This window comes from Anser brachyrhynchus (genome assembly GCF_964034855.1).
Source record: "Anser brachyrhynchus genome assembly, chromosome: 9".
NCBI classification, from domain to species: Eukaryota; Metazoa; Chordata; class Aves; order Anseriformes; family Anatidae; genus Anser; species Anser brachyrhynchus.
The window spans coordinates 22,090,380-22,112,453 of NC_137703.1; the positions used below are offsets into that span (position 1 = coordinate 22,090,380).

At 40.4% G+C, this 22,074-nt stretch overlaps 1 long non-coding RNA gene across 6 annotated transcripts in view; it reads left to right on the forward strand.

The window, feature by feature from the left end:
- The window catches only part of LOC308200030, a 101,319-nt gene that overhangs the window by 15,513 nt on the left and 63,732 nt on the right, over positions 1–22,074 (forward strand). Inside the window, exon 2 of one of the 6 annotated variants that reach the window (XR_013955174.1) lies at positions 11,565–11,939. The exons of the other annotated variants lie outside the window; for them this stretch is intronic. This is a non-coding gene — a long non-coding RNA (uncharacterized lncRNA). The remainder of the gene's footprint in view (positions 1–11,564; positions 11,940–22,074) is intronic. 6 annotated transcript variants of the gene reach the window in all.

Consider the following 22,074-nt stretch of genomic DNA (forward strand, 5'->3'; position numbering starts at 1 on the left):
AACTAGGATGATAGCGCAAGTCTGGACACATTTTTCTCTATCAACTAGACACAGGATACTTACAAATTAAGGAGAAGGTAGAAGAACTTCACTGCTCAACCAGTTGCAGAAAATTTGCTTTTATTGAGAAATGACTCCAGTCGATTTCTGAATGTTTTCTTTGGCAACAGAGTGAATGCTTTGAGTTTGTGAAAAAAATTAAGGGGAATTATTGCACGGGGTAGTGCTATGGAGAGAGTAATTGTTGTTTATTCACATTACCCGTGATTTCATGCTTAGGGAAAAATAGTATAAAATACAGTTTGGGCAAGAACACCAACATATTTAGCATCCAGCTCTGGATCAGTAACAAGTTTGACTTCATGTTCCTTGACTGAATGTATGCACATTTTCAGGTTTATTTTTAAGGCAGAAGAGAGTAAAGATTTACCCTTAAGATCTAGTGGTATATGGCTGGCAGCAAACATTTCAGATCCATGTCTACATATAGCTAAGAAAGAATTGTTTGTCTGAACTAAAGCAACAGAACTAAATAGAAGGCAGGGAAAACAAATCAATAAAAATACTAAATTTAAATTATGCAAAAAAAAAAGTTGGGCTATCCTCAAAATTCTATTTATATCTTATTTATCTTAGGCTGCACTTTTATTCAGCACACTAATATGTTTTAAGTAGAATTAAATTAGCGGCTAGTGTCTTTGTTTTCAGTGAAAATATGAAAAGTGGACTAAACTGTCAGCATGATGTGACATTTGATTTCCTGGCTGTTTGTTGTTTTTTTTTTTTTTTTAGCTTCTCGGATCGTAAGATCTTGTTTGGTCCTTGTCTCAAATATTTTCAATAAGCAAGAGAAATTGTGACATTTTTCAATGTCAAAATAATGAAATCTTTCCCTTGGTTCAGGAAGATGTTTACACTGTAGTTAGTTAATGCAATTTCTTAACAACAGGTTATTGCTTTGTCGTAAGTTTCTTTCTTTTCTCAGCCAGGAAAAAGATTTCTCCAGTAAAAGAGTACCTCACCTGTATGGAAGTTGATGGAGTTACATATGGCAAGCAGGTTGAAGCACTGCAGTATCCAGGAGAGTCATGTCAAAAGCTGAGGGTTTTGAAATTTTGGCGAAAACAAGAATCTTGGCTCTCATTTTACTCCCACACCAAATTTGTTTTCACCTCCAAATCTTTTTTTGTTCTTTTCTTTGGGGGGGGGGGGGGGGGGGGGGGGGGAGGGGGGGGGGGCAGGGGTAATTCACCAAGTCATAACTCCTCAATTTCAAGTTGCATTGGATGTTGTTCTAAATTTGATATTTCTCAACCTTTGTCACTTAAACTCAGTTCAAATTATTAATGCTGAGGGAGGATCAGACTTCTAAATAAGGTTAACTCCATTTACTGTTATGAATTTACCCAGATTTGCAACAGCCCAGAATGTTCATATCCTGCTATTAGAGGACAGAAGTATTAACCACACAGGTCAAGGAAAGAGATCAGGGAACAAATTTTGCTTTTGCACAAAGCTGAGGGAAAGGCTAATTTACATGTGTTGAACAACTGCTGTGGTCTAAGAAAAAAATGTCATTTTGACTTATCTGGACTACTCCAGTAGCAGCACAGCCTCAAATGGGTAAAGGACGTTTTGTATCCCTTTTGATTTCAGTGGGAGCAGGGTGCAGATGGCGCAAAGTTTGGGTGAGCAATCACTGAAGTTTGACAACTGGAAAAAAATCTTATACAGATCAAATTAGATTTGTAGTATCATGGCTTTATATGCAGAAGTAATTTTTTCATGTTGAATCAAAGATCTCAAAGACATTTCTGAAATTAGGACTAAATTTAGATAATTGTCTTCCCATGATGGCTGTGGAAATCCTAAAAGGAGCTGCTATTCCCCTTTTCGTCCAACCCACTCACTAGCTCCTCTGAAGGTACTAATTTCAAATAGTACATCACAGTTCCTTGACCACCAAGAGCGAGCATTATGCTCTTTGATTATTTTTTTAAAGTATTTTCCAGAAAACAATATAGCTCCTACAGAAATGGCCGAAGGAAGTGTAGAATATTCTATAATGTCTTTTCCTTTTTTTGGAAGTTCAGCTGGCTGAGGGCGTCCGAAAAAGTTAGACTTGGGTCCCTTGTAAGCTGACAGAATGGTCTAGCTAATTCTCAAACTTCCAGCCATCACCAGTGTGAGGAAAGCAAGTTTATTACTACACCTCCAAATATTTTTCCAGTCAAAACTGTTCAGCAAATAAGAAACCTGCACCTAAAACAGCGTCTTCTACCTGATAGAATAGGTTTTATAGCACCTGCGGTACCTTGCTACTGCAGCTAATAGCTTGGAAAAAAAGTCTCTGCTTTTTAAGTTTATTTTTTTAATCAGCAATTGGGATGCTCTGTTTCTAGATCATCACCTTATCTGTATGCAGTAAAGATAGCAAGTTAATTTCCCAGGTTGGTGGTCTGCATTTAAAAATAAAAATCAGCAACAAAGAAAAGTATGCTTATCCAGAACTTTGAGTAGTGGTTATAAAATAAAAATATAATTCCATGGGAATAAAAAATATGCATATTGCAATTTTAATGAGTCATTTAATCTTCTTTCCTCTAAACTGGTTTCCTCTAAGTAGATCAAGTAGCATTGTCTGTACAGTAAACACATCTCTTCCGTTGGTAAACAATTCGTATGGATTACTTTAAATGCATGTTTGGCTTTAGAAATGCTCCTGCCATCCACATGTCACTCATCCTTGATCAGAGATGGTCAAGTTGTTGACTTATTAGCTATGTGGGATTTAAACCTGCAGATTATTTTGACTGTGATTTTGATTAAAAAAAAAAAAATCTAGTTGGCAAGATAAGAAGTAAAAAATAACTGTCCCAAAGAATTAGGAAATAAGCTGTGGTTTTGTAGTTTGCATCCATTGGGTGGATGATCATGAATCAGGAAATCAGCGAACAGATTTGTTGTCATCAAACAAACCGTGTACCTGTCTGATGGGTGATGGTTTTATCAGTGGAAGGGAGCATGTGGAGCATCTGCGCCAGATCCAGGGAGGAAAAGAATGAAAGGTCTTGCAGGAATTAAGTGTCTGTCTCTTTCATTTCATATGGCATTCACGCTTCCTTTCATGGCTTATCCTACTGCATGTAGGATTACCTGAGCGTCTTCCAGTAGTACGTTAATAACGTGACTACCAGCTGCTGCATGATAGTGTCTATTATCGTCTTCCCAAAGGGAGAAATCAGTGATGTGAAGTGTCTTGGTTGTTTTTGTCCTCATTAAATACAAACATAATGTGTATCTACGTATTTGTTAGAAAAGAAGTAATGGGAAAAGTGGTCGAAACAGGAGGGAGTGAGTCTTGTGATGGGGGAACAAAACAACACAAAACCCCTACAATCCAGTTGTAATGTTGAGTAACACCTATAGTGTTTGAATTATTGGTTTGTGTACTATTGGACCTTTTTTGGTTGTTGTTTGCTAGTATCGCTAGTGTGCTACAGCTTCTGTTTAAAGCCAGGCTCCTAAAAATTCTGCAGTCAAGCTGTGATCACCTTTGAGGTGTGAACTACCAAGTTTGGAGGTGCTAGCTAGTGCTTGGTGCTACTCCAGAGTTTAATTCTCAAACACAAAATACCCTGTTGAGATCTTTCCAAGCCCATACCTCTAAAAGTGGATTTCTAGGCCCAATTTTGTGCCTTGAATGAACTGGTTTTTTTGTAATGTGAAAGGTGATTGATAGGAGGGAGCCTGAACAGGAGACTAGCTACAGCTAAAGCTGGATAATTGTTTAAGTCTTGGAGTGCTCTCCTCCACATTTTTTGCAGACAGTAAACTGGTCTTTGGCTCGGAGGTTTGTTGTTTCTTGTCCTGAAGTCCTTAATAGTATACAAGACCTATTTGTGAGGTAGCTGAAGTGAGAAGAGTCACTTAGCAGCTTCCTTGGTGCTGCCGGACATCTAAAGAGAGAGTGCAGGATCTGAGCTTTCATGGCCCATGCTTGAACTCTGAGGCAACACTTTCCTGTATGATGCAATAGGATAACTTTTCTTACACTGGGCAAGTTATGCAGCATTTTTCCCCTTTCAGCCTACTGTACTTCTTACTCTTCATGTTTGTATCGAGTTACTCAATCATTCTTGTCTGTAAATAAAAATGAGTATCTGTACCATGTGAGAATTTGTATGTAGTCCTTTGATGTGAACAAAGGCTGCTTTCCCATGCCTAGTCATCCATCTCCTATGTAAATAATTCTGATTGCCAAAATGTTACTGTTGAATTTTATAAGCCATTTGTGAGCAGAGGGGGAATGCATGCTTATTGTGGAATGTTTTCCCATCGTATTCATTTGATACAATGTTTAAAGAAAATATTAAAAATATGCTTTAAAGAACTTAAAATAACATACAAATAATAAAAATGCAATTAAGATATTAGAAACTATTTTTTTTTAGGTGGCACTATGTTACATGTGAAACTGAGGGGAAAATGTTGCTGCTGTAGCTAAGACTTTCCCTTCCTTGGCTCAGTGGATATTTGGTAAATTTTGGCTGGATCCTGGTGCAGCTCTCAATTCACCTAGCCTAACATGCTCTGAATGATTTGATATGTTTTTCAAACCATGTGCAGGGTTCTTAAGTAAAATTTCCTTGGAGGATGTCTGGGCTCCTGCACAATTTCCAAGCTGAACACCTGCCTACCAGCCATCGCAGCTTTACTGCAATGTTCTCATTACCAGGTGGGCACGTGGTACTCTGCTGAGGAGCCTGTAATCAGGAGAAAGTAAACGGGGCTAGAATACAGAGCAAATGAAATTTCAGGGGCTAAAATGTCCATCTACGATGAGCTGTCTGTATACTTTGATGTGTTCAGGGTGCATCCTCCTATAAAGTAGGGACCTGAACCAAATTCATCTGCTTGATTCAACTTCTTGAATTTGCAGCTGTAGTGATGGCTTCACAGGTTTCTCCTGTCAGCAGTTTTCCAGTCCAAAATCCTTGAAGCTCACAAAAAACTGAGGCATGGATCCAGTTTGAAGTTTCGGTACGTGGCTGGTTTGTGTGTGTTTTTGTTTGTTTGTTTCGAAATCATAGTTACCTAGCTCACTCTGCACTCTGAGAGGAGGTCACTTTTCTTTCATGATCTGCTAACTTCAGAGCTGAAAAAGATTAGTGGATTCCAGGAAACCCTGAGCATGATAAAAACAGACCTTTTGATAATCTGATTCCAACTATAGCAAGAAAATCTTGAGCATTCAAACTGGCAGTGGTGTAAAATAATACCAGTGCACTTAGCTGTGGAGTGGCTTTGGAGCTGTGAAGGCATTTGACCTGGTAGGACTCTTCTGCCCATTCCACAGACTGTCAGTGGAGCAGCACATCTGCTTGCTGTGATGCCTGGTTCTCTCTCATGAATGGATACTGCAAACCGTTGACAAAATGACTCCAAATGTGCACTCCCAAATCAGCATCCAAAGCCAGCCTGGTTGCTCAGATATCTCTTTAATGAATGGGTGGTATAATGGCAATAAGACTGAGACATTTTCCTTTCTCTCTGCCCAGGCACTGTTAGCAACATAGTGTTTCTTGTACAATTTATATACATTTCTTTAACACTAAAAAAGATGCTGATCTTAGTGCTTTGTTTTAATTGCGAAGAAACTAGGCTTTTTTTGGATCCACTTCTCTGATATTCCCTCCTATAATAAATTATCAAAAAGACTTCTGCACAGATAAGGCCTGACTGCAGCACCAGGAAATTTTAGCCATGTTCTGCTTTCTGTCCGGTTTTATATCTAAATTGACTAAGAGATGCAGAGATCAGATTAAGTGACTTCCTTCAAGCCGTGCAGTGGGCAGCTCATTTCAGCTAGGATCCCAAGAGGATACTTGTGGTTCCCAGCCCTCTTCTGTAACCTCCAGACCACATTGTCTCCCTAATGCACAGTGCAATGAATTTGGTCTGAACATTAAATTACAGCTTTAGCAATGTAGTAAGAGTTCCCTGGGCTCCCATATTTGCTGTAACTTGAACTTTTCAGAAGAGTTTCTCACTGTGGTTTCCACAGCCTTTGCTATTGACCGTGCCCATCACAGTGGGGCACGGTGTACCTAGAGTGAGTTTTGGGGGCCACTGCAACTCAGTTGTCCATTCTGACTTTATCTACCCAACAAAGTAAAATGTGTTTCTTTGGTACTAAATGAGGGTGAGAAGTCATTGTAGTGATTTACTTCATATATCCTGCCTATGTCAGTGAAAGTCATTTAACATAAGCAATTTATGGTGGGCTGGAGCCCTCAGAACAAAGCTTTATGTGAACACCTCGGGGGCAGCTCTAATCTTACTGCAGAGAAGGTGATGGTGAGGGAGAAACTTAAGACCAGAGGAAGCCCTCTGTTGAGGGAGACTTTGCATGTAAATAGGAAATATAAATAGGAAATATCTTTGGATACCTCTGTGGCCTTGCAATCCTTCTCGTTAATTGTAATAGACATTAGATGGGAAGGTGCCTCTGTGGGTCGCCTGGAGTGACCATACCTCTGTGGGCATACCAGGGAAGGCTTCCTTTGATAGATTGTGTTCCCTCTTGTGAACTGGCCAGGACTGGCAAGTCCAGCCCCTTGTGGGCTCTCCATGCTGCCTTTTGTTTGTTTGTTGTTGTTTTTAAAAACTGACTTTCAGAAGCAGAAGAGAAACACTGCAGTTTGGATTTTCAAACGTTCCGAAATTCTGTAGCTTGCAAACTGAAGAGGGTCTTCTTGCTTGTATGTGGTAAGAATAATGTTCAAAAGTTTGTCTATGTGTAGGCAGGGAAGATTCAGACTTGAGCTGCCCCGTTACAAAATGGAATGAGGTACTGATGCATTGCTGATGTGAAATTCTCTAGCGCTGTTTGTTGCTCCTGGAATAAAATGAGTACAGAGCTAGTAAGCGGAGTAGCAAAAATAGGGCAGCTACTTAAATCAATGTTATTTTGACTATATGTACCTGAAACCTCCTGAAACAAAGATTCCTGGACAGTCTGCTTGCTGGGGCAGTGGTGCGACTGTTAGGCATGTGCTGCAGTGGCTGATCTGATGGCTCGTGAGCTGGTCTGTGGCTGTGGGCCAGAGCCCAAAGGGCACCTCTGGCAAGTTACATAGCTCCTACGGGCCTTGCTGTGAGGCTGAGCTCCCTGCCTCTGGGGCACCACGACTGTATAGCACTTTGGTCTCGTTAGCAGCGGGAGGCAAGGGTTCAGAATTGCCTTAGCTGATGATATCACACGTGGGACAATTTCAAATGTCATAGAACCAGAGTAAGTTAGAGTGGGAGGAATTTCTGGAGGCCATCTCATTAACTGGTCCAGCCTCAAAACTAGAGCCTTAATTTTTATTTTTTTTTTCAGTCAAAGGTGGTGATATGTCCCCTCCCTTTGTTTCCTCTCTGAAGTATTTTGGGTTCTTATGTGGTTGTGATGTGAGGAGCAGCAAAGCCATATTGCTCAGAGGCCTCCTAGGCTCCTCCTGCCTGCTGTGCCCCCCTGTTGGCAGAGGAGCCAGGTGCTGGTTCCTAGTGGGGACGTGGTCAGATCCTGAATGCGGGGCTGTGGGCTGGCTGCCCACTGCTCAGCACCTCAGAGGCGTGCACCGTACTTGGAAAATGATTCAATACCTTTCCTTCCCAACGTGGGGTTACTTTGCCATTAAAAGACTGATGTCTTCATCTCGTTGTTCTGTTAAAGTGCATGAAATGTCAGCAGGGAACCAACTCAAACAGTGGACATGCTTTTACTGTTTATAAGCAGTTTTATAGCCCTGGTCGTGTCGAATAAGAATCGTCAGGATTGTGGGTGATGACCTTTGCAACTTGCAATTTAAATAAAAAAGAGATCTGCATTAAGATACGGTCTCATGGAATCAGTTGGCGCGTGCTCTCAAATAAGCTGAGATAAGCCACGATTCTGTACCAAAAAAGTCTCAGCTAGTCAGTTATAACTCCTACAGAAATACCTCCAGTTAAAGTTTAGATGAGAGATTGACACTGGGGCCAGATTCTGCTCCTCATTGCATCGGAGAAAACCTGTTGCAGTCTCACGGATTTCTTGCAAAGTTTTCTTAAAGAAATTAGTAGAGTAAATAGAAATGGCCTGCTGTGCAAGGTGGTTGCAGAATCTTCCCCTTTCCTCAGTAAAGTGGTGGAAGCTCCCACCAGTTTAACCTGGAAGGAAAATAGGTCTGACTTCGTGTTACTTTACTTGATGGCTTATTCATCTTAAATGCTGAAGCTTAAATTTATAATTGGATTTCCTTTTCTAACTTTTTCATGACCAAATAACAGAATTGTCTTTCTTCTGTTGAGCCTAAAAGCCATCTCAGTCTTCCCTAATATAGTCGCCAAAAATAGTTTGGCTTTTTTTATGCAGAGCTGGGAGGAAAATTAGCTTCAAGCTAGATGGGAATAACTTATTCCATCAGATGAAGATAAGTCATTTTCCCTGCCATGGCACCCTTTTGTGCTCTTAGTCGTACATCTCTTTAGTTCCTTTTTCTTGCTCTTTCCTTTCATGTTATCTAATTGTAATTAAACAAGCCCCCTCAAAACAAACAAAAGAAATTTTTTTAAAAAAAGCAACCCCTCTGCCCCTCCCCCACCAAAAAAAAAATGCAGCTAATTATATCCCTAAATGCTCCTGATGAGTAAACTCAGAGCCAGAATTACTCCTTCATGCGAGTTCATCTTTCATGCAAAGATGGAAAGTTCCCACACTGAGTGTTAAGTGTCATTTCTGTGTCTCTGACGTTGCACTGCAAACATCTATTTTGTGCAGTCTGTATTATGAACACATTCCTTTATTCACCATTTTTTTCCCATCCATTAGCTCAGGATTGGCAGTGAGGCAGAGCAGAGTTTACCAGCTCATTTGACTCCTGTGGTCTCGTGTTTGCCAACAGCTGACCTACTTGGCTTATGCATAGGTTGCCCAGGGATTTAGAGGTCTGCCAGCCAAATATTATTAAATTCCTAAAACTGGAAAAGGTTTAAAGAATCCTGCCTGGTGTGGGTGAGCCCTTCCATAGCTTGACATCCACAAATACACTTTTTTGGTTTATCTTCCTTAATTTTGGTCTCTCTTAAACCATAACATACATTGTTATAATGTGACTGTGTAGTGTGCTATAAATCATATTTAAAAAAAAAATCTGAAAATGAAAACCTCAGTAGCTGGAAAAATGTATAAAATCTCAGGCATCTTTACTTCATCTCCTGTACTTACAGGTTTTCCTTTAACTTATCAACACTTGGATAGTAGAAGATATCATCTCTTCCCACACCCTCCCTTGCACAGATCCTTGCTTGGACTTTGAGAGTATCAGCAATTTTAGTACTGCAGCCGTCTGGTTGTCCTTATCATAGTCTTCAGTATATTAATGCATACCTCTATATAATGTCGTAGTTCATTGGAACTACTCTGTTTGTTTATCAAAATCAACTTTTCACCAAGAGCAAGGCATTTTGGTGTAAACATCATACTTTCTTGAACACTCTCTTCTGATCCACTGGAGACTATTGACGTTTATACCAAGGAGACGGAAGCTGTACCATTTAGTCCACAGTAAGTATAAGATGAGCTTGTCTGAGCTTGCCAGTTCCTAGAATGGGAAGGACTTGCCTCTGTTTTCCTCCTCCTTGTCCACTTTAATAATTTAGCTTGTTTGGAATGCTGGAAGGCAGGAACAGAATCAATATTTATTGGTTCTTAAACAATTAGACAGTGAAATAATGGACCAGAGACATTTCTGTCTCCGCAGTTCCAGCCCTTCCCTACAGACAAGCAAAAAGATAGGTAAGTTTTATAATAAAGACGTTCTTGTTTTCGAGGCTGAGCAGGCTCAGCCATGGCACAGAAATGGATTCAGACAAGCTGGCAGCAGATTGTTTTGGAGGTGGAAGAAAAGCCTTGTAGTATCCTGGCGATGCTTTGTGTACAAACAAATAATCGTGCTCTTCAGAGAATACATGCATCTGTCTGCTGTTTTAGCTCAGGCCCCTCTCCAGATTGAGATCCCAAGTGGAGCATTATTGTAACTTGAATCACTGTTTGCTCGCGGGTGCACGTTTCACACACTGTCCTGCTGTGGCCGGGAATGCGCGAGGCTTGCGTCACTGCCCAGATCGCGCTGTTATATAAGTGATATCCGAAGGAAAGGCTGTGGCAACAACATCCCCATCTCAGGGAAGATGTCTGTGAAAGACTGACTGTGACCTAGAAAAGATGCTGATAGGAGGAGCTGTTTATGGCGTGTCTTCCTTGATTTAGGGATCTGAATATGGGTAAAGTTCTACAAGAGTACAAAGCTTACAGGAGTACAGCAAAGGTATTGGGTCTTGTGTATCCACAGGTCAGCAGCACCTGGTCCTAATAATTCTGAGGAAAACAAACAAATCTACAGCTTCTAAGCCAAGGCAAGCCTTGATCTCTGAGTTTGAGTTCTTACAAAATCAGTAAACCAGAGCTTTGCCCATGAGATAGATATGTTGATATCTGGCATTCAGAGTAAAATATTGTAGCAGTTTGCAACTCAGTGACAAAATTAGTCTGAGGAAGAGGAGGAGGAGAAAAAAAAAACATGCACAGCTTATCAAATTCTTCTGCTGAATTTATAAGTTTTCCCCTAAAATTTGAAACTTGGAAAATATTCAGGCTATTCTCATATGCCTGAGTTAAGACTTCAGTTTGGAATTTGATTGTCTCAGGCCCCTTTCAGAGAGACAAATTATTCCATAACTTAGGAAACATGGGTGCATCAAGCTCTTAATAACTAGGCAACGATGTGGTTCTGTACAGATACTTATTTTAGTTGAGAGTTTGCATTGATTTGGGGGTATGGTATTCAGAATCTCTCATCGCAGTGCCTGCATTGCCTCCCCTGCCCATCAAGATAGCGCACTTTGTTCCATGTTGGTTAAGATTTGCCCTTCCTTGGGTGTTTTCAGTTTGAAATGAATTGTGAAAAAGGAACACAGTTAACTGAACAAGGATTTTATTATCTGCTTTTATCTATTGAAGGAAAATTTACATTAGATTTATCCAGGTACCCTATCCTCCTTCTGACTACCAGCATCACTTGCTCCTTGCTCCTTTCTTAATGAAATTCTACTCATTAATTCTGTCATCCTTGCTTCTAATAACAATAATAGGTTATTTTGCTTGCAAGCAGTTCCAGACTAATAATTCGAAGAGACTTGTGCCTTAACCCATCTTGTATATCCATGACTCCACGTCTGCGGCTCACTTCACCATTGGCCTTTTTCAAGTCTCAGCATAGCTTGTTAGTGTCCTCTGATAATGCGATATGAAGCCTATGAATTGTGAGGACTATTCAAAACTTTTCTCAGCTAAAACTGTCTGCAGATTTAGCAACAGTTGAACATCCCGTGGGTCACACCAGTCCCGGGCAGACAAATGCCAGAGGTTCTGTGCATACTGTTTTGAGACATAAAACACAGATCTTCTAATACGAAGTGAACAAACATCTTTCTTGCTTTTTCTTTCTGTTGTTTGAAATTCCTTTTTGGCACAGTGCATACATACTTCTTTTGGCCGCATAGCAATGCAGCTGAAAAAATTGTCACAGAGTTCAACAAAGGGAAAGTGAGAGCCAGGGCTGAGTCATTGCCTGCATGAGAGCTGGGAGGAGAAGGAATTGGACTGTACTGACAAAGATTCAGAAAATGCTGAGGAAGAATCTATCCCAGAGGACGCTGGCAAGCTATCAAGAAACAGAACAAGAAACAAAATAAACCACAGCTCCACAAAGGGATGGAAACCACCCCCCACAAAGTCAGCCAAAGAACTTTCCATCACAACATCAGTCCTGCTCTCTCCCGCTTTCCCAAGATGAGGCAACCACCGCATCGAAACTCGGAGCAGATCCTTTAAAATATTGATCCAGCAGGTATTTAACGTCGGGCCGTTTGCATGAGCTGCGACACAGATGCTGTTCACACCGCAGGGGACCAGGGGTGGCAGTGCAACAAGCGAGCAGCCACCTCTGCAGCGAGGTTCCAGCCCCAGGGGACTATTTCTGCACACCCTGTCAGCTCTGGTGCTCAGGAGCCGGTCCATGGCTGTCAGGGGGATCTGTGTTAGTCAGAAAACAGGGCATGAGACCGTGAACTGTTCTGTCGTTCTTGTTTGTTTGTGTTTTAACCAAGAGCAGCCACAGGAAGAAATCTCAGCCAGCATTGCCTGTGGCAACCAGCCGGTCTGCTCGAGGTAGTGCACCTGAGAGGGTTAACTGGGGCAGGCCCTTGCTCCCTACTGTTCTTTTAAAATCCTATTACATCACCTCTCTTAAAATGAGAGGGTAGTAAACATCTTTACTGCCACTTCATTTTCAGAGGCAGTTGACTATAGCTATGCTATATCTCAAGGCATCTGCATGCCTTGTAACCAACAGAAAGGGATACTCTGCAGCCTTGAGAAATCTGTAACTTTATTCCTGTAACTTCTTCCATAAATTTTCAAGATGGGGTGGCCTTTGGGCCTCCTGCTGTCCTTGTAAGTATTTGTGCTAAAGGTACCTCTTCATGTCTACACACAGAGACGTGTGATCACACTTAATTAGCTCCTTGTCTCAAATGGTAGGGACCATGTCAGTGTCTTCAGAGGAAGACACAATAAATTCTCTAGTACATGGCTTTAATATGGCTTTATTTATTGAGCAAGTTCCTTTCTTGTCTGTTACTTCTTTGCACAAAATTTACATTACTGTTAAAAAGACAGAACTCTTTTTATACTTTAGGCTATGTATTTCAAATTGCATGCATGGAATTCAGGTTCATAAACTCATTGATAATTGTCTTGTTTTTACGTCCTTTTCACATTCGTGTATGCTGTAATGCATACCACTAGGCTATTCTTGGCTATGTCGGTAAATAACTGATAAAACTGAGCTCCACTCTATCATACCCAGGACAACTAAGATTAAAAATCAATGGAGATATTAGGAGTCAGGACTTGACAGGATTAGGAGGAATTTCCTTTCTCATAATTATGTACTTCTGGATCAATGCCTGAGAGTCATGTGGAAGACTTTGGCCTCAAATATCAGTGAATTTAATCCTGGTTTCTATTTTATTTATGGTTACTGCTCAGCTGGGGTTGAATTTCTCTTTTCTAATGGATGCATTTTTGGTTCAAGCAGAACAAGAACAATGTATTAGCAAAGCACATCAATTTTTATATTTATGCTTCAGGGTGTCTTTAACAAAATAAAGCTTTGAAAAATATCCCTTTATTGGAGTCCAGTGTCAGTCTGCTAGATTGAATGTTCCTTTGATTATTATTTTCTCCCCCCTTCCTGGTGATTTTTCCCTCAAGGATTATTGCATTCAATTATATATGACGGTAACTGTTCATTAGCAGCTCCACTAGAATTGCTTCTTGAGCTACACCAAGCCAAGCTCATGTATTTTCAGGACAGGGGTCAGAACATCCTCTCCCCTGTGTGCTCCAGAACGAGTTGTTCCAAGAAACGATTCTCTAAAGGTCAAACTTTCTGACATAAGACGAGTTTAGAAGCAAGCAGTGGAAATCCTACATTATAATCTTACTAGGTTTTTGTTGTCCCTTTTATCTCCCTGCCTGTTGCACTCAATCATGTTCCTTGTAGAGACCACTGGCATGTCACTCTTGGAGAGCTTTGAGGTTTTCTGAAAACTAAATCTATAGATTTCATTGTAGGGTCCTGGCTGCACAAAATTCTGACAAGATTCCCCGAATCTTTGAAGTGTTCCTTATCTCTGTAATCTCCATTATTGTTTCAGCTTCCAAAGAGCAGTTTCACAAAGGATAACTACAGCTGAGTGAACAGAAGGGTTCTCTAGTCAGTACGGGGAAAGAGAAGCTTCTTGAGAAGGAAGCTGCATGGTTGAGATGGATTCCTCTAGAAAAGGTGCCTTGTCTCTCTTTTGGATGTAGAGGGAGATGAATATTTATTTGAAGGGATTCAGATCATTGTAGAAATGCTCTTCTTTGTTACAGTCAGGTTGTGGTTCTTTATGTAATAGTCATCCTGTGGATCTGACATTTCACAATGTCTTAAGAGCCCCAAAATATTTTTGCTCCAGCCTCTCCTTTATGGATATCTCAGAGCCATAAGGGAACGTTTTGGGGGTCTCTCAGGAGAGGCAAGGATCCAGAACACTGGAAAAGGACAAGCACGAAAATCTACTTCAAGTACAAGATAAAAAGAAATAGGATGAATTGTCAATTACATAATTTGGATGCCACATTAGAAGGTACAGGTTCTAACACTAGTGAGAAACTCAGTAAGTTCCTTGAGGCTGCATGTGTCAATATTCAGAATTATAATGGACGTAATTGTACTTCGTAGCCTCTCAGTTGCATGCTGAGAACTGAGCATTTGTGAGATGTTTTCCCAGGTACAGGCTAGTGGATAGTAACTATACTTAATTCCATTACAGTAATTCTCATGATTACATCTTTTAGTGCATCTAAATGATAAAACGTGATCTAATTGCCAAACAAAACAGAAACTGCAACTTCCAAGTCATTTAAGTCAATAGTATGCTGTCCTGGGTACATGAATTTTGCTGTTTTTGTTTTTGATTTGGAAGATTAAACTCCCCCTGTCCCATTAAGGCTATCTGACAGTTGTTTTGAATTCTGGGGCACCACATTCATATGCTCCCTGCAAGACGGCTTGCTTAGTGAGTAGTGAGCTCTGCTTTCCAAAAACTGCACTGAATTACTGTCTTACAGATATATCTAAAATCACCACCAATCTGAAAACACTTTTGCCCATAATAACAATCCTTTTCCTGAAGGAGCTGATGTTGTCTCTGGTGAGCTTAGGTTGAGTGTCTGCCGCTTTGCGCTCCTGTGGTCCCCTGGTGCTACTGGCTCTAGCTCTGAATAGCATCATCCAAATTAAATAAAGTGGGAAGACAGAGCTGGATTTCTCAGCATGCAGTTTGTTCAGCCCTTCCCTGCGCTGTTAAAGGAGGGGGGAACAACGACTGAGGAGCAGTCAGTGATGGCCCTGGAAAGCGCCAATGCATCCGAAGAGCTAGTAAGGAAAAAGGGAATTTGCTTATAACGATGTGCTGAGCCATGAGCTCTCACCTGAGTACTGGCTGGCAGATCTGTTCACAATAACACAGACGCTGGTTCTGTGCTTATTACTGGGACAAGATCATCCTTTAGTGCAAGCTCTTTGCCATAGTGTTGGTATCTAGAATAATAATTAGCTAGATTTTGAGAGATGTTTTGTGACCTTCCCTGTAAATTTTATTTTGCAAGTTATTGTCACCCAGGCTGCGAGCCCCAAGCAGTAATTTTGAGCCCTGTCTCATTCTGGCTTCTGTGGGTGTGAGTGAGTGCACTGGCGTTCACAGGGTGATAAGGGGGATAAGCAGAGTCATGAGATTTCCAGAACTGCACATTGCAAGTCTGAGAGCTGGTCCATTTCTGACCTGCAGCTCCCTGATGTGAGTTTTGTGGTTGTTTGATCTGTCCTTATCCACTGGCATATTTGAATGATCCTTTCAATTAGCTTTATTAAGTTTAATATTCAACAGAATTTTCCCCAAAACGGAATAATACCAAACTCTCTGGCAAGGGAAAAAGAGCTCTCTCTGGAGGATTAATGGTGAAGGGGATGGGTCTGAGTGTCCCAATATGAACAGTGTCCATCCACACTCCGAACACCCCGAGCAGTTGCTCTGCTAGCCTAGCACTTCTCCAGGTTGGTTGTGTTGGATTAAAAAGCTTAGGGGACGTTGGACGTTGGAAGCAGGAGCTAATGGGCTGTCCATGTTTTTATCTACGTGTCAAGCCTTTTATCTTTAGTTTCACAATGATTTGGTTTCCCATCTGTGCAGCACAGAGACATAGGCAAGCTGGCAGGAGCCTGGGCTCATTCCCAGTACAAGATAGGCTTCCACGGTAATTGGCTTTTTACAATTGCTAAATGCTTTGGTTTTGATGAATCAGCATTTTCCTATGGAAAAACATTCCTTTGGAGAATTTCCAGTCAGAAAGAAACCAAATTTCAACATACTGCAAAATCCCTCCAGAACAGGATTTATTGTGCAGCTGTACCTATAAGTAACTTTACTCTTTCCTGCTTTCTTTGTATAGTAACAAAAAGAAACAAATGCAAATATTATTGCTATAGACGTCCTCATTACAAATGCCTATTTTTGCCTCTGGAAAGATTATGCAGGGTATGGATATGTAAATACAGCACCTGGAAAGCAGGTAGAATTCTTCCAGGCTCCTGTGTGGTGAAATGGTGAATTTTCAGACCTTATTTAACAGTGGGGCAACAGCAGACGTCATGGAACATAAAATTAGATTAAATAATTCAGTATTTGTTTTGTAATGCCCTTGTAAAACAGACATAGCACATCTGAATGGAAATAATAAATTTAATCAGACGTTTGTGAACATGTGTTTATATTCAGCTCTGTTTGATTTTGACTTCTTGTTTCTTCTGGCCATCTATCCTGGACCAAAACACAGCTAAGGCTGTTGGAAGAAATATAACTATAAATCAGTGTGTATGTGAGCAATGCTCAGAGTGATAAATGCAGCCCTTCTCTCTTGCACCTCTGAGAACACAGTAGATGTGAAGCCAGACATCATTTGGGGCTTGTAATTGTGGGATGGCAGCTAGGTGCTTGTCATGGAAATTCACATCCTTCCTTTCACAAGTTGCTCGTTCTCTTAAAATGAGCTATTTCAAGTTTGATCACTTGTGCAATTGGTGTAGTCCCTTTCTCTTTATTGGATTACCCACTTAATGCTTTTGAAAACCTCTTCTTATACCACGTTTACACAGGTTCTTTTCCAGTCCGTGCCAGCTGCCTACCTAGAATTCAGTTAAACCGCAGCTAATCGTGTTGCCTTAGGGTGAGGCAGCGAGTTAAGGGTCACCCAGCAGAGTTGCACCAATGTGAACGCAGAATGCTTTTGCACTTTCTTAAGCAGCTGAAGTTGCTGCAAGACTGCTGAGTGCATCTTCCAGAGGTATGAGAAGACTTCATTCCCCCTCCAGCCAGCAGTCCCTTGAGACGAGATGTTTGTGGCATGTAAGACTTTATCCCTTCGCACGCTTAGAATAGCTAGTGGCTAAATGCTGTTTTATCCCTGCATATCCCTCCTGCTGGGCCTGCCCTGTCATTTATGCTGATGTGGAGACAGAAGGGGAAAACTCAAGTTAATTGTAGTGGGATCAGCAACGTGTCCAAAATGAGCAGTAGCAACAGCAAGATAAAATCCCTTTATTTAATATGCCCCAAAAGGGGGGATGGAAAAAAATATTGCATTATGCCTTTTATGGTTCTGAGCTGTGGTAGACAATTACAAACATACCACAGCTACTTGAAATTGTTTGAAGAAGCTGTTTGTTATGCTGCACATAGCTCTGGAAAAAACAGCCACAGGGAACTGTGAAATTTAATTAGTCTTACTTTAATTGGAAGTAAATCTGAGGCATTCATTTCTGATCAGAGCTACCCAAAGTCCAAGCATGCTTAGATTCAGAACGAAGATTCATATATTTCTTTAACTGGAAGGACATTACTTAGAAAATTATATGCTGGGAGAGCTGAAACTGACTTGTAGTGTGGAGTTCATCAAAGAAGCAGACTCAGCTCTGTTTAGTCCTGAGCCTGAAAGTCATCTGAAAGTGGAATACGTGACCCTTAGGTGTCGTCTTTAGATTTCTTTAGCCATGCAGTCAATAAAATCTACTAGTAAGCAATGTACTAAAGGTACAGGAAAAGGCTGTGAATGTGAAGCCAAGGGAGTAAGAGAAGAACGTAGGGTCATAAAAACCTGGGCTTTCTCTTCAGCTAGATCTGTGGATATCTGATGTCTGAAAGTGCAACTGTTGAAAGGAGCTGTTCCAGTGTGCTGTACTCAACACTCTTTAAAAACACATCAAGTATTTTTGACTTCTTTTTTTCTTTGGGAGCAGAAGAAACCCAATATTACTTGAAATTTTCCAGGGACAGGACCGAGTTTATTTTTCTGCTACTTGAAGAAAAGGTTCCTTTTCAGTCTCTTTAAGAACATCTTGAGCTGGTCTGTGTGATGCAAGGGTCTTACAAAACCCTCTGATGCAGGGAAGGCCAGTGTGTTACAGGAATGAAGCTTTCCGATGAAGACTTTGGCTTGGAAAATAGATTTAGCATATCCGCTAGGGGCTGTGTAATTTGTAGGACATGTTTTAGTATCCTATAGTGGCATGAGGCATAACACAGCTGGAAGCACACCACTAACCTCTTCTGTAGAGCTTAAAAACGTGGCAGACTTCTTAAAGTGAATACTTTGTAATAAATGGATGTAGTCAGTCAGCTTAATTCTGCATGAATATAGACATTCCTAAAATTAAGCTGCCTAAAGAATCCAAGTCAGGTTCTTTTGATTTTCTGCAGACTGTGAAAACTGCAGGTAGCCCTCCTTTAGGTTAGTATCGTTTCCTGGCACCTGAAAGGAGCCACATTCACCCTATTCACGCAATTGGTCAAATTGCTTTTCTGCAATAACTTTCAGTAAATTTACGTTTTGGTTTTATCCAGTTTCAATTAAACTTTGGCTCATGTTTTGAATGCAGCTGTTTTTGTATAAAGCTTCAATGAATGCATTGAACCTGAGTCAGTTGAGTTGCTCTCAGATGATTTAATGCTGACATCTGCTGTTATCAGGATCACAACTTGTAACCAGCCACCAAAGTCTTCCTATATTCCAGAAAAATTATACTTGGTGGTGGTGGTGGGGAATTAAGTTTATATTTGGATAGTAGATATCTAAGTAGGGGAGAGTGTTGTTTTTTCCTTCTTTCATACATACATACTTATATATGAATACATGTATAGGTGTGTGTCTTTTATACATACAAACATTAAATAACTATTTTTTAGAAAGTGTCTTGGTTTCTGAAGCTAATTAAGCAGTTTATTAATAATAGAAAAGGCTTAAAGTAATCCAGCTATTCTAGCAATGCACGCAGAAGGTTTGGAAATTTTTCTACAATTTATTCTTTTTCTGTGGAAAAACAAGCCTTATGAACAAGCTCCTGCATCCAGCACTATTCCAGGCCAAACTATTCTGAATTTGGCCCAAAATCAGCTGTCTTTTTTTGCTTCAGATCAGAACGGGTAAAGAATGAGCTTTGAATAGTAGCTAGAACTTCTCAGCTGTTTGCGACTGCTTCGGTTTTATGCTTAAATTGCTGATGATCAAAACCATTGGTGATTGCTCTTCCATGAGGCTGTTCAAAGTCACAGTGTCGCTGTGTGTGAAATGAGCTGGTCCACAGAGCAGCAAAAAATAATCATAGCCTTAATTCTCTGTTCTGTCCCTGATGCAATGGAAAAAACTAAGGCGAAGGTGAACGTCCTTTTAATACATTTTGCCTGGTTTTAATAATAGATTTGCATTTATAAAGTTAGTTTTCACTAAGAGTATTGACCTACGACCCAAGAAAAGCTATCTGGGTACACAAAGGGTGGTTCTGTAAGTAGAATGCAAATTCTGCTTACAACGACGATTCATCCTCATCTCGAACACTGTATCATATTAGCAAAACATTTATAGTGTGAGAGATGCATGAGTCAAAGTATTATACTAATGGTTTAAACTGAAGGCATGCCAGAATTTTTCCGTGGTATTCTCTGACGTATATATGGCAGAGTGAACAACTAAGGAGGTTTTGGTGTTGTAAATCAAACTCTTGCTCAACCCACCTTCAGTATTCAGGAGAAAGTTTACACAGCTGCCTCTCAGCAGCTGCTAATAATAAATTATATTTCTACCTTCTGTATGTCTGATAATGAGTTCTTAACTCTGAGCTGCTTTTTTTTTTTTTAATATAAAATAAGCAACTTTTTGAAAATCTTGGAATATGTAGCCTTGCATGAGATTCATTATATTTTGGCCTGTTTCAACTGGGGAGAGATCTTTCGGGGGGGGGGCGGAATCTGCACAGATGGAAAACTATTCAACCAGCCAAGGAGAATTGCAGATTAAAAAAAAATAAGTCATATGATTCTTCCACAGCATTGTAAAAGTTGTCACTTAATTGTTTCTAGCTTCCAAAAGGGTCATAACAAGAAGTTTTCATCTTATATCAAGTAAAAATTTTATCATTTCATATTCAAGTACATATTTGCAAAATACGTTGTTCACATGAGAACCAGTGTTGCTTTCATTCAACTGCAATGCGGAACTCAACCCTTTTTAAGATTTTAAAGAATCATTGTCACTTCCATGAATTCCCTTCTGTTTGTTGTTTAATCTTGTGTAACATGCAAGTAAATTAATTCATGGCAAGTCTATAATGTTTTTTGTTTGTGTCTATATTTAGCCTGCTTTACTTGTTGAGGGTGATTGTGATTCATTCAGCTACTGGCAAGAAGGCAGATTCCTATGTGCTTTTCACAATGTGCTGAAACACTGAAAAGCAGAAAGAAAATCGAATGGTCAGGCTGAAACTGCCCAGGTGCTAACATTTCCACAATGAAGACCACTTACTGTCTTCTGCTCTTCGTTACTGCAAGGATAGAAATCTTGTCCAAACAAAATTTGATGTTGCATCACCCAACCCATGCACAAAGTCAGAAGGCAGCCTTAAAATGAAAATTGGCCTGGTTTTGACTATTTTAAACTTTTTTGGGGTAGAAAAGCCTGGTTTCTTTGGAAGATCACATCTACAAAGTCTCAAGTGAAATAAAACCCAAACCCACAGCTGTTGTCACCCAAGTTAAGCAGAAAAACTGGGAAAAAAAATCTGAAAACAAGTTTAAAGGCCGAAATGTCATTGTGGCAGCCTGTGAATTGCAGCTGAAGTTCTTCCTGTCCCAGTTTTGTCTCCATGGCCAATTGCCTTTGGGTTGTCTATCCCAGAATGGATCCTATTTGAGAGATTTGGGGTTCAGGAGTAGGGTCTGTGCAATGTAAGGGAGGTAGAGCTCTGGAGCCATCCCTCAGTGACCTAAGGATGCTCGTCGGACTGCAGGTGCTAAATACAAAGGTCTGTATTCCTGAATATGTGGAACTTTTCATCAACTCCAGAAATTTGTATCTGTTTCAGCAGCGAGCTAAAAAACAGGGGGAACCTAGACCCTTTTTATCCTTTAAGGAGCAAGTAGTGGTGGTTACCAAGTTCTTGCTGCCATGTTAAAAGTCGCCTGAATTTTGAGGCATCCCTTGGATGCTGGGCATTTCTTAGCAGGACTAGCTGTTGGCTGGTGAGAGTAACGCAGGGAGCACACAACCTGTAGTTTAGGTACCTTATCTCACACCTTCACTTGCTGCTTAACTATATGTAATTTTCCATGTCTCTCTTATTTTTGCTGTTTACCAAAAAATTTGGAGTTGATGCCATCTTCTAAAATTTTTCTACCATCTAAGCTGCTGCTGTACTTTGATAACATACTTTGATACATTTTTTTCATGTTTCTTGTATGTTCATTTTGTTTCCTCCGCTTCTGCCCTTTAATTCCTCCGTGTCATTTGAGGACTCATCTCTTCCAAACGTTTTTAGGGTTGTCTTCAGTTTTGTATCAATTTTCTCTTTCCTCTTATTAAAATGAGAGTTTGGTCTTGGCCCCTCTAAAGTCACTAAACTGCAGGAATTGTGCAGTATGGTCGTGGTTATAGCTGGGCTGCTGTGGTATTTTCAGTAATTAAGTAATGAAATCACTTGACTGAAGGCTGTCCTCGCCAGAGCCAGATAAAATACTAAGTCACTCTTCTGTTGAGCTGGAACTAGAACAAGTTATTTGATCTGGTGAATGGAAACAGTTGATTCTGATCATTCTTGACCTCCAGAGCTTTGATTTAGTGATGTGTCATGTGCACATTGAGCATGCGTTTCTCCCATCAGCAACCAGATCAATTACTGCTGATTAAAATATAGTGTTGTCTTAGACTTGGCTGAATGTTGGCATGAGAGATTTAACAGTCTATAGTAAAATTGTTTATTTGCATGAATAAAAGGCTTTGCTTCCCTGTCTCTGTTCCTACAGAATGGACAACTGGGATAAGTACCTCAT